The sequence below is a fragment of the Saccoglossus kowalevskii genome, chromosome 8, assembly GCF_978046115.1.
Source record: "Saccoglossus kowalevskii chromosome 8, keSacKowa6.1, whole genome shotgun sequence".
Lineage (NCBI taxonomy): Eukaryota > Metazoa > Hemichordata > Enteropneusta > Harrimaniidae > Saccoglossus > Saccoglossus kowalevskii.
The window spans coordinates 28,437,463-28,451,619 of record NC_140648.1 but is presented as its reverse complement, the minus strand read 5'-3'; the positions used below and the strand labels follow the sequence as shown (position 1 = coordinate 28,451,619).

General features: G+C 36.1%; 1 long non-coding RNA gene across 1 annotated transcript in view; it reads right to left on the bottom strand.

Moving 5' to 3' along the window:
• Positions 1–258: 258 nt before the first annotated feature.
• The window catches only part of LOC146739509 (uncharacterized), a 271,508-nt gene continuing 257,609 nt past the window's right edge, over positions 259–14,157 (bottom strand). Inside the window, exon 2 of the long non-coding RNA XR_014930209.1 lies at positions 259–409. This is a non-coding gene — a long non-coding RNA (uncharacterized LOC146739509). The remainder of the gene's footprint in view (positions 410–14,157) is intronic.

Here is a 14,157-nt window from a genome sequence, read left to right as displayed (position 1 = left end):
ATGTTGAAACCCCACAAATTAGGAAAATCGTTTCTTAAAACGGAATCTAACCCAACGTCGGGAATATGCAGAATATGTAGTCCTTGTTTGGATATCAAGCTTACTCATATTCCTATCAGGGGGAAATCTTCTTTCTCTCGGGTTCTCCACACTTGTCAGGGGGAAACTCGTCTCGTCTCTCTATCTCGTCCCCTTGAGGTACGGGATCGGGAAAGTCACTTATACCTTACTGTCAAATAAGGCACACACAACGAAATACGTTTCAGCTCTCGTCTTAGTCGATCTTTTGGAGCACTCTATAAGACACAGCGCCCTGAGGAAAAGTCCCCAAGACTCTCGCAAGGCTGACCCAAGACTAGCCCAAGACTGGACTGCCTCAAGGCTCGCCCCTGGACTCTCTCGGACTGGACTCGACTGCCCAAGGCTGCGTCTGTCCTGGAGTATTCGCCAAGACCAACTCAAACTCTCTTTATTCATTTTCAAAACTCTGACCAATTACAATGCAGTAAAAAGACTCTAGGGCGTAACCTTCAATCATAAAGCCAATCACACTAAGTACTGAATACGTCATATCTTTTGATTAATCGTTCACTACATTAATAACTACGGATGTCAGAATAGCGACGGTATCTTGTAATTAGTTCCAAACCGCTGAGCCAAGTTCCGTCCAAAACTTCAAATAGACCTACACGATGACAGACATAACACAGCAATTCGCTAATAATCAGTTAATTAAGTCGGTCAACAGATACGCAAAAACAAATTCATGACATTCCCACTGTTCGCTCACTTACACTAAATAACTGACTAATACACGAAACAGTAAATCTAGTATCGACTAGATATGTCAACTGATTTTTAGTAATAAGATATGAAGGTCTTCCTCTTCCAAATATTACTTCTGTTTACAGACAAATACGTCATTGTTCAGGGCAAAATGTGTCATTGACCTCGCCTATATCGCTCACCACAGGGGACATATCATAGGAATAAGAATTAACTTGCAAACAAATACCCTTTATACTGTTAAGTATGTATTGAATCTTCATCCTCAATACACTTCAAAACACCGCAAATTAAAAGATGCATCGATCCAAGAAGGTATTTACCACCAATGGCTGCCATGTTTTCCATGATCAGTATACGTAAGGTGGTTAAATATGAACAAAGCTTATCAACTTTTAATAACTTTCCGTTGTCAACTTGTTAGAATTACGTATTTAAATAAGCTAGTTAGTAAGCTTTACAGTGTTTGTTTAATATTTAATAACTTCACAACCGCATGCAACGAAGGCTTATGAATATCATCTTGTCCCCTGAATTTAACCTTGGCCATACAATCCATATATACATTATTAGGTCATTAACCCGTTCCCGTCTGAATCCCACCGATGCCACTTGCGGTTTTAATTTATTTTTGCTCCCAGCCACCGTTCATCAACGTGAGAGCGTCCTTTCAACGTGGCGTCCTATTCACTAACTGCATTGACGCGCTCAGCGTTAGTTCACGGTTTTCGCTCACAGTTATTTCACGCTGCGTTTCTCTTTTAATCTGTTTTTGTATCACTTGATATCGATTGTTGAATTGACAAAAAAAAGGGCACTTCAAAAGAACCTTATTTTACAATATATACTCAATTGTGATCGACAATCCCACGTACATTCAAGCAATTAATGAAAATAAGGAAATAGGGCTAACCCTGTTGTGAAACTAATTATTGCGTTAAAGGATAGTGGTCGTCGCACTGCGGCGTATTCGACATCGATTCCGTGGCGACTTTAACAACGTATGTTATGTGAAATATATTGTTTTTTACACGAAATTTGCGCTGCACTACGACCATTGCCCTTGAAATTAGAGGCCAGCTTTATGCGCGAGTGATAGCACACTGGCACGGAAATGTTCTTCAGTGGGCTCGAGCTTCAGACTAGCGTATTTATCAGTGACTGCGTTTACATATGAAACTGAATGCATTCCCCGGCTTCGTACTCAGTCGAACCTGTTAGTCGAAATGAAATGGGAAAGTGCCACGTATTTATCATGGTTATACACCACACACAACGCTTTGAGTTTCTCTTATTAATAATGTATTATTCCCAAATGAATCCAATCTATGAAGCCCCGCAATGCACTCAATTTCCCCTCTCCGTTCATTCATCCATTTTAATTTTAATTACATTCACCAAACCTTCTTCAAACAATTCAGAGGTCAAACTATGTTACTCATTGAAAGTAATAAATATTTACACCTTCAGTCAAGCACGTGGGTTATATAATAAATAAATAAATAAATTCAGACTGTTCATATCTTATGAAAGAGTACAAACACGTTTAAACTAACTTCCTCGTTAATTAGACGGAACAGAAGACTATGAATACATGCCATGGTGTCCTGGCGTGCTGATTCATCACTAGCACCAGTTGATAGCTATATAATTGAATGTAGTTCGACACTTTAGTAGCAACACTCACTTAGGTGAATTGAACACAGGGCAATTACTATATAAACCAATGTGCTTAATTCAATAGAAGCTTCAAGTGTTGAGCAATTCAAGCACTAAGGAGCTAAATAAATAGGCACGCGCATGAACATATATTAATTACAACACGAAACACGGGATTTAAATCCGTGATTACGGCAAACGCTTCACCACTACAGGTTGACACGCTACATACTACACCACACCTCGTCGTTCGAAAAGAGCACAATTCGAAATGGCCTGCAGTGAGCATCATCGAATGTGTCTGAATTGTCGTAAAAATGGCAAAAACAACTGTCTAGTTAAATCGTAATTATATCTCCAAAGTCATCAGCAGAGGCTAGCTGTATGCAATTATAACACCCCCTCCGTCATACGCTTTCAATTGAATGACTGCATTAAATAAGACCACAGCGCTATTGTTTTGTTCTTGGAATTTCCTGTATGAGACAGGCAAAAACAATTTAAACCTAAGTATGGAATTGAAATGTACAACACCACATACAATTAGCATATTACTACTATTTGTTGTTGCATGAATGTAATATTTTGACGGAATAAAATATATATTTCACCAATGAATCGTTTCCTTGAAGAAAAAACTTATATGATCGGTAATATTTTTGGTAAAGTTGCAACAACATTGTGACATTTCTTTTTGTATATGGTTACAAATTACGTTGACAAGTTACAGATTTGCCACATTATGTAGTTCAGTAAATAGTGAGTTCTCATGGAGGTAGTCTTCGGTGGGTCGTATTTATTCGCCGTAATGAGTGTATTAAGTGTGACTTGAGGCGATAACCTGTTAACTGCGTCTGCTCAAGAGCTTCTAAAAAAACAAACAATAAGCGTGTTTGTCTGTAAGTTATGTATGATACATGTGATAGGAGCCCAACTGTTAGATTTGCAAAAAGTGTAAATCGAGCCAGCAACCTCTAGAAACTCGTTGAAAAAAGACAATGTCGCTTTAAATTACCTGGCAAAAATTGAAAGTACTGTCACTATCACCCAATTATCAGTGACGTCATACTTTAACTCATCTTGTTATTAAGAAATCGACGGGGGTATAATAATAATTACTCTGTAATTAATGTAGCAACAGGGGAAATACATTACTAATTAATTTATAATTAAAATATTCTCATACCCAACAAGTAGGTATAGTATATATGTATATATTTTCAGAAAACCATTACTCGGGTATATATGGTTTTCTAAGATCTGAGCCGCTGCCGCATTTTCAGTAATAATGCATTACGGAAACTGTCACAGTTGTTTTGATTGAAGACACAAACACCACGAACCATTCACAGCTATGCTCCGATCGATTTAACCGATTTAAGATAGAGTGGGTAATAATTTGTAACATAGTTGAAAACTTTAATCAACAGACAAAAATTCTTCCCTGTTCACAACATTCTTCAAGACGATCACAGTTTGAATCAAAATGTGCATATCCTATTGTAATTATCTACAATACGGATAGATTATTATGTAATTTCCGGTCTTGAGCCTTAGACTAGAACTATAAAATATAATTATATTTATAACTAGAGAAAGCACTCCGGGAGTGCAAATCTCCTACAGCCGCATCATTAATCCCCATACTATATTGCATATGCAGCGTCTTTAATCTCAACCGAAGCCAGATCTCTCTCTGGCCAAAGTTTCCCAAGGAATAAAATGTTTTCCATCAAACAGATCCGAAATTCTATATATTCCCTTTTGGGCCATCTACTTATAATAAACTGATTTGCCACCTATTTTGATATTTCTGTTGTTCCAAATAATTTGGTCTGTATCAACATACACTTTCTTGGTTTCCCCCTCCCAGATCCTAAGACTTTCCGAGAGGAAGTCAGAGCACCGAAGCGATAATGCTTCAAAATGATAATTACACTTAAAAATAAGATTGCCTCCCACCCCAGACAGTTGGTTTTCTATACATTGCTTATATGGATGAGTCATGTTTGGCTGTATATACCTTTTGATCCATAGGATCCTCTCTCAAAATATAAACTGTCGACTCTTGTTTATAGTGCAAGCCCCTTCCAATTTATGAACACTCGCTAACAACTAATTGAGTTTCCCTTGAAGAATCATTCTCAAGATTGTTCTACATGACAACAAGGCGCAGAGTGATTATCCCCAAAAATAGTTGGACACTTCTAAAAAACATCATGACAATTCATGACAATTTGATTAACCCGCAGACACACGGCCAAAAGCTTTGAAGGAAGCAAACACTGGCAAAACATAACAAAAATAAAATATTTTTGAATATGTCGTGACTGTGGTATTATGGAGAAGCGACCTAAACATACCTCCGGGGAGACATGTGATCTAATGAGCGGATGTCAATATTTGAAAACACGGGTATAGATAAATATCTATGATGATACGAAAAGCCACAAGCACATTTTATAGTCTGTGTGGCGTGGTTGAGCATGTATTAACTTTTTCCAATAATTGTCATGTTGGGTTGTGTTTTATGCTCACAAAAGTCTCTTGAATCAAGAGAAAAAAAATAAATTGCGGTTACTAGTGGTAAAAACGTAGTACCGTATTATCGCTTTCAAGTTTATATGTTTGTAGTATGCTGTCACAGTGTATACCTTCCTCAACATAATGCACTATTACCGTCAAGCAATTATCAGCGGCCCACTGGATTAATGGTCATGACATTCTTATTTTTGTTTCAGGAAACCTCACAAATGTATGTTGAGAGACGTCACAAGTATGATGAAAGCACAGCCTCTGTGACGCAGACACGCATTAGAATAATTGCCAAGAATATCAGCTTTCCATTTATTTTTGGTTAGAGAGATCGAAGCAGAAGAAGTTCAATACCTCATATATGCAACTCTCAACCTCGCATCGCTCTGATTAATATTCAATCGGCCAAATGATGTTAAAAGCAATGTTGTGAAACGCATATTTACGCATATTGGAGAACTAATGATCGATCATGGAGGTATATTAAACGAATTAAGCAACAGTAACAGAAAATAGTATTTACATAATTGGTTCAAACGCTGTGTATTGAAATCGTTTTGAATGTCAGCATTTCAGTGTGTAATCCATTGTTCATCTGTGAAACAGAGAGTGTTTGCATAATTAAAATATTGTGGACTCGAAGCTGACACACACACAAAAAAAATATGTTTTGTCAACGTACGTCATTGTTGTTATAACATTCACAGCTTGGTTTACGCGTTCTTGCTAGCGATATGATCAGCCACCTAAAGCCATTCCACATATTTAGTCTCCTTGGCGTGCCCACGCTGTAAATCATAATTAAATACGTGTATTTGAAAGCAGACTGTGTCTGTGTTTTTTCAACAATGTACTGCATAGAATCGGTAATGCCACTTATTTCAATGAGCGTTTTCGTGCTGAGAAAGAAACATCCAACTGAAGGTCAATTTGCATTCGTCGCTACACGGACAGTACATGCTCCGTATCTCGGTGTAATTGGTCTGCCAATTTACAAAGCTCCGATGGGAATACGGATAATGAGCAACAAATAAAGCCACATATTGACTTCTTTAGTCAAGAAACGTAACTAAATTGCTTTTAATGTAATACATCGAAATACGACCAGGTGTGTGTTTTCTAGAGATTCTAGTTAATAGGGAAATACAGTTTACAACAGTCACAGTTCTTAGACTAATGTTCTGTTATTCGAAAAATTGTTTGAAGAGCCTTTTTTAATCAAATATTTCCCAATATTCCAGATTTATTTCGCCAAGCGTTGATATTGTATATTTTCACGTCAAGCCGTTTTAAATAATGAGTGACGAATGTGACAATGAAGTTACTTGTTATTTTTTCATCAGCAAAACCATGTAGTAATCTGTTCTTCTCATTATTACGACTGCGCATGCGTTATTGGATTTGAATATTTAAATGCAACACTTCGTGATAGTTTCTTATTATGATGTCAATAAAGTTAACAAAGTTAGCAATTGCTTTATAATTGTTTAAAGAGCAAAGAACAATACTTTGTCTAATTACTTATATATTTATAAACTTAACTACAAACAAACAAACACATTTCTTTACGGAAAGTCATTATGTTGTTGTAATTGTCCAACGTAATATAATAACCCATACATTATTCCCTTACAATTGACAACGATACAATGAACACTGTATATTTTTTTATAATTTGTAGTTTTTTTTATTGGGTACTTAATGAGCTACATTCCATAGAATTACAAAAAGTAACATAACTTCAAGTAGGTTCTTCCTGGTGAAAAAAATAGACTTTGCTACAGTGAGCCTGTTTCACAAAGGGCAGTAGCAGATTCCATTTTTTCAGATGTTTTACCATAGTGTTATTTTTTTGTGCAATAAACCTCTCAGACCGGTATACTCTTTTGATATATAGAGTCAGTCTCATAAAGTTTTTTTTTCATTCATTTTGCAAAAATATATATGTTTTTTGACAAGCAGTGCAATGAAATTAACCGTTAATATTTCCTTTGGGTCGGAAAAGATCATACACAGTTTACTTGGTATTTTTTGTAACTTTAACAGTTTCCCCAATAGAATAATAAGTCTCTCCATAGGGCTACTGTGAAATCACAATCATAGAATAAATGTTGAATATTCTCTATTTCTTTGTTACAAAAGGTGCACATCTGATTGCAGAACTTAACTGGATTAATCTTATGGAGTTTCTCATTTGTATAAATGATTCCGTGTAACAATTTAAATTGGAATTCTCTTAATTTATAATCTATTGATATTTTTAACATTAATTCATACATGTGTTTCCATTCTAATAATTCTGGTTTCATTATAGCCTCCAATGCCGTGTGACCTACCGGCGATGCGAACACTCTCTTTTTTAATTCCTCATTCAGATTTGATTTTGAAATGTCTTCCAATGGTGTATGAATTCCTGAGATGGTTAAACATACCTCGTCTATCTCTTTTTCTTTTTGTTTCATATCACCTGGTATGGCGGCCACAAGGCCTAACCACTTTAGTGTTGTTATTAATGAAAAGTCATCATTGGCCAAAGTTTCCCAAGGAATCAAATGTTTTCCATCAAACAGATCCGACATTTTATATATTTCCATTTGGGCCATCTACTTATAATAAATTGATTTGCCACCTATTTTAATATTCTGTTGTTTCAAATAATTTGGTCTGTATCAACATACACTTTCTTGGTTTCCCCCTCCCAGATCCTAAGACTTTCCGAGAGGAAGTCAGAGCACCGAAGCAATAATGCTTCAAAATGATAATTACACTTAAAAATAAGATTGCCTCCCTTGTTTTCTATACATTGCTTATATGGATGAGTCATGTTTGGCTGTATATACCTTTTGATCCATAGGATCCTCTGTTGCTTTCTTAAAGTATGTAAATCAGGCATACTAATGCCTCCTTGGCCCACGCCCCCTATCGTTGTTCTCCGTGCTATTTTATCCTTTCCTTCCCATATGAAGTTATAAATAATTCTATGTGCCTCTTGGATGATCTTATTTCATATTGCACAGGCACCCACTATATAATTAAATTGTGAAATGCCGAAAGTCTTAACAATTTGGACTTTCCCAAATAAGGATAATCGTCTTTTTCTCCAAGGGTTAAGCGAACTTTTCAAGTTGCCCAAAGCTTTAATAGCATTCCTTCTCCCACACTCTTTCTGATTGCCGGAGAAGTAAATACCTACGATTTTGATAGGGGACGTGGGCCAATTGACCCCGAACAGCTTTTCCTGTCTGTCTTTCCATTTGTCCAGCCAAACTCCTTCTGACTTTTCTCTATTTACTTTTAATCCTGAGCATCTATTGAAAATTATAAGCAACCCAATTAGTTCCCAGGCGGATTCCACATCTGACAGGAAGCATGACATATCATCTGCAAATGCCGCTTCCTTTACTTCTTTTCCCAAAACCCCAACACCCCTGATATCTTTATTAGACCTAAAACCAGAATAAAAAGCAAGGGGGACAGGGGGTCTCCCTGTCGTACTCCCCGTTGAATCTCAACGTATCCTGTGCTATACCTGCTATTCATGACGCAGCATTCCACATTATTGTAGAGTGCATTGACATTGTATATTAAAGTTTTTGAAAAATTAGTAAAGTACATACTTTCATGCAGAATTTAGATTCTTTAAATATTTCAATACAAAATGTTCGGGTATATTTAAAGATAGTTTAGTTATTTGGTTGCTAAAATGTGCTATGGTTAAGCAAAACTCGTGTATTAATGACAGCGAAAAGGAAAACAACTTCAAATATTGGTTTGCCTACTGTAATAACACGCTGTTCAATGTGATGTTTCGATGGATGGCCTATTGTGTGGGTACACCGGTTACTGGCTGTGCAGCGAATGACTTGTTTGGTTATTTATATTGTAGCATGCTAGGTTTTCCCTTCCATCTGTGAGATAGGAGTCAGCAGACAGACCAAGATATCTACCACAATGAAAACGTATTCTCCAAGTCGTTGCTAGTTTTCACTGTAAAATATTCTGATAAACCATATGTATTCATCCAATTAATATATAAAAAAATCATATCGCATCGATATTATAATCTCGTAATTCAAAAGCAATATATTGCACTCAACTATAGGAACGGACTTACTGAGTTACTTACTGACTAATCGCATGTGCGATGATCCACGTTATTTGTGTACGCTCGCTGGTTTGAAAAAATAGTTTTGAACACACAAACAATCAAACGCGTGGTTAAATTAAAATCAATACATCAGCAAAATAACATAATGAAATCTTATTCCTTCCTCGATTAAATTGAATACCCAACAACACGAACAATTGTTCAGCGTGCTGACAATCGCAAAATCAGTTGAATAACATTTTGACAAAATCATTAATGAAATTGACTCGCTTTCTTCCAACCAAATAAGATGCTGGTTTGTTCGAGTAACGAATATCGAGTAACGAGCATCGAGTTACAAAAACACCGAGTTACACAAATGACCACGCCCATATTTTAGAAACCTCGCCCTCTTTTGTGAAACCACGACCAAACTCGATGCTCACCAAACGTAAAAGTAACAACACAAGTTGTTACTGTTGTTTAACGTCCACATTTAATAACTCGAACTTATATTAACAGTTAACCGATCTTCAAGGAACGGGCAATACATATATTTTATCTTGTTCTGTTAATTGAACATTGAGTTACAATTTGGACGTAATTTCGCAAAAGTGGGCGTGGTTTATAAAAGATAGGTGTGATTATTTTTTAACTCGATGTTTTCGTAACTCGATTTTTGTAACTCGAACAATTCAACATCTCCAACTAAATTGCTGCATGCCTGCGTGTATTGATCTAATAACAGCATTCTCATAACTTAAATCGGAGCCACCTAGTAACCACTAATACATCGAAGTAACCGCAAATGTATTGATTGGTGCTACTTAATTAAAATTTGCACTTTTTTATTCGTAGTTTTTATCGCAGCTAATTACTCTCATCGGGTTACAATCACTGACAATTACTGAGGAATTCAGTAATATATTGCGTAAACTCCAAGGATAGATAAAGTTGATTATGAAAAACATATGTGATTCGGTCTTTGCGTATTCACCCTCAGCTATTCTGATTAAGTATAATGTGGACAGCCCTCATGCTCTAGAGCGTATCTTACGAATAATCTATATACGTGTCTTGCATATACATCAATGATACTCATTACGTGATTGATTGCAGGGTCTTAGAAAGATTGATCACGTGAGGGAAGACCATTCCTCGATGTTCCTTAAGTGTAGTTACACTAACTGATTATCAAATCTCCATTGCCTTTATTATTCACAAGGTTTCTATAACTTTATATTATGTGATTTTGTTTTGTTTCAAGCGTTTTTTTTTCTTGTACAGATAAGCATTATATCTTACAAATTGGTGCCCATCATCACGAGTGATTGTTCGGATATCACTGCTAATTCCTATTCAAATTCATTGCACAGTTTCAGGGCAAAGGTCGCGTCTTTGATAAATGGACGATTATGTTCTCCTTTGCCTTCTGTCGTGTCCGCCTTTGCGAAGTTAATTGCTTTCCGAAGGTGTGCAGTAATTTCAGTCTATTCAATTTAACAGTGCATTTTATTTCGAAGTAGATCGCTTTCTGAATACTGAATTGAGCACGAAATGCTACATCACTGACAATAGATTTAGATATTGTCAGTTGCATTTCAAGCGGAACTTTGTCATCTTGAGAAACCCCCCCCCCCCAAAAAAAAACAATACAGCCTGGTATAATGAGACGGTAAAACGTTTGTCGTTAGTAAGAAAATAGTTAATGATGTTTGAAAAACAGAATTGGCAACGTATCTCTACTTTAGGTAATGATAGGAGATTGTGTGAGAGAATGTACAGTTTGTATCAACAATTGTTTTCTCCAAGTGATATTGGTTATAGTATAAATATAAAATTAAAATAATTTTGTTCAAATCGATTCATGAATTGTTATATTATATATCATATAATCGGTAAATAAATAAGCTTGGCATTTCCCTAATCCTTTTTCTTGTTCTTGGTTAAAATATTTATTAATAAAACTTATTGTTCACAATCTTTCAAAAGCCCGATGGTTTACTTAGCCAGTATTCCCTAATAATATGATTTTGATTTAGTTAAATTATGTGGTAAATAATAAGCCACTTTGAGAGACATGGTATTTGAGTGTAATTGGAATTAAAAGTTCACTCATGCATAAATTCCAAATCAATCTGTGAGAGCTGTAAGCTCGTGTAATTGTTCACTCTAGTTCATTTCCAATGTACAGATATGAATCAACTAAAATATTTCTCCGATCTAATATAGTCCGTCTCACACTGCGCTGTAATTTTCCCCGTCGTGTCGAATAAGGTAACGTTCTGGCTGACCCCTACACATTATATGAGCCGGTTACATGGGCATCGTATGTCATGAGTTCTTGGATCGATGGTTAAATCAACATTACTAGTAATTTTATTATGAAATTACTAGTAAGTTTGTTGATCCAAGAAATAAATAAGTGATGAAAATAATTGTCAAATCAAATTAGGTAATTCCTTGATTTTGTGAATTATTCAATAGTTCGTTCTCCCGGCTTTCAATATTGTGTACGCATAACTTGCTGCAAGATTACTCAAAAACAAAAGTGATAAGACAAGAACTATATCTATATATATTATAACAAGTCATGTGTAAACATGTCAACGCAATCTGGTATAAGATCCAGAGTGAACGATATATGATATATTGTATCATACGCTCTGTTGCAGTATGACCTGTTTTATTATACATCGTACAAATTGAAAGTGGTTTGTTGACAGATTTCAGTATCTCACATCACAGTCGGGATTAAATGCAGACTTCGCTACTTGCAGATGAATGTTGACCACAATCGAAGAGCGTGATGTATTATTTTAGTCATGTCCCGGGGCTGAGTGTCATAAAACGAAACAATAAATTATCGTTTGGGATTTGTATACGGGTTTTAATCATAATTCATGTTACATTCATTGAGGTCAAGGACCAGATCTGTAACAAGTGAGAAAGTATTCTCGTTGCTGCCTTCTGTTCTTTCTTCTAACTGTAAATTGGTTGCTTTTTAACTCTCACTGGACAAAATTGTTGATATGCGATTGTATACGCAGATATACACTTTGTGTATATTCACGGTATATGTTCGGTATACGCCGATATGATTACGTATACAAATCGTGGAATATACGTACATATGCGCTACGTAATGTTATGGTTTATAAAGACATTCATGTCTTTATTATCTGTTATGACTGACATCGGTATGGCAAGGATGCTTCAAACTGGAGCCGATATATTCGTACATGTGTGTGTACTTGTGTTGAATGAGATCGGTAAAGGCATCTCAGAGATATGTGGTCCTTATCTGCATTCGTTAAAAAAAACCCCGCCAGATATTGTAATAAAATCTGATTTTATTTTTGATGATCTTTTACATCTAAAATGACCATCATTCGAAAATCTTCAATTAAATCATAAAGTGTATGATATGTGCTATATATATATATATATACTAAGTTTGGAAGGGATTGGTTTTTAACACAACTGTGATCCGGTTTTGGAATGACAGAAAAAATGATTTTGACGAATTCATATCACTAGCCGTCTTGAATTTAATTTTGAAACGAATGCACGTTCTTATGCATGATGTAATGTATATGTGAAATGTGAATGTGATTGGTTAAGACATGACAGAGTTATGACCCTGACACAGAATTTGTTAAAACTAAATGTCCATTAGTCGGCCATATTCAATCCGATCTGTTAAAAATATTATGTGCACCAAAGACTCATTGTTCAATGAATATACATAGATTAACTTCAAATGATGACAACTAATTCATAGGTTCACTTATGGCGTTAATAATGTTTCTGGTCAAGAAATATTCAATCAACTGAGTGCTGATAGTCTGAGATATATCAGTTAACGTATTCCGTTATTTTGTAGAAAGTTGTGTACAGCATTAAAAATCTAAGTCACAATTCTAAAAACATTGTTAATACCACGTCGTAAATTTGAGGTTCAATTTGAGTGACAAGAGTACCTACCATGTTGAAATTTAAAGGGCGGTAGTTTTTGCGCTGCGCATGTGCGACATTTGTGTTGATAAACATTGATTTCCCCCACAATCCAATGCGCTCTTCTAATGGAAATCACAAGTATGAGGTTTGACCTGGACGCGACTTGCTCTAATTACATCCGGTGACTCCTTCGATACCTTCTAATCACCTAAAAATACCTAATTACAGCTTTGAGACGTCTCGGTTTATACTCGTTGATCTGCTCAACAGCCAAAGTCGCCATCTTTGTTTATATGGGTCCCATATATCTCGCGCATGCGCGATGACTACCGCCCTTTAAGCAATTCGCCTTGGCACATATATTGCACTGAGGTATATGGGCTCATTGTATAGAATGTCTTCTTGCACTGTTCACAATAAATTGAAAGTACCAATGACCGCCGAAAAACAAAATAATATACTTAGCCTTTTGGGCGGTGTTGGTCCTGTGATAAATAGGTTATTACTTGATCTTATCACTTGTTCGTGGATCAGATTAGTACACTTGGCGTCATGTGGTCTTTATAATATTCTCTCTGTTTTTCGTATCGGGGAATAAGATCATATTATCACGTTACCACGTGGATTTGTTTTGTTGTTAATAACTGAAATGAATGCGTAAGTCGACTTCACCACAACCAGATGTCGATTCCCATACAGAGCCGCTATCCATGTACCACGTGTTAACACGCGTTTGGGAAACATACAGAGCCGCTATCCATGTACCACGTGTTAACACGCGTTTGGGAAACTTACAAGCGCAATCAACTACACTGATATTTGTTACTTTGACACATTGACGATTTACTGTAGATATTTTAGCCAACCATTATTAAAACTATCTTCAAACAAATGAGTTAGCTTTTTGTTACGGCAATCTGTACAACGGTTAAATATGAACATGTTTTACGGTATACCGCATCTCCCTGTATATTGCCGAGTCAGCTATTATAGCGATGACGCCATCGAATCGACTCAATGAACCATGTTGGAATTAGAAATGGCAGGCTCCAACCAACTCCCAGGATTTATGGCTTCTTTTAGCGCAACAAATCATTCGATTGCTATTACTGGTTAGACAATTTAGTCGA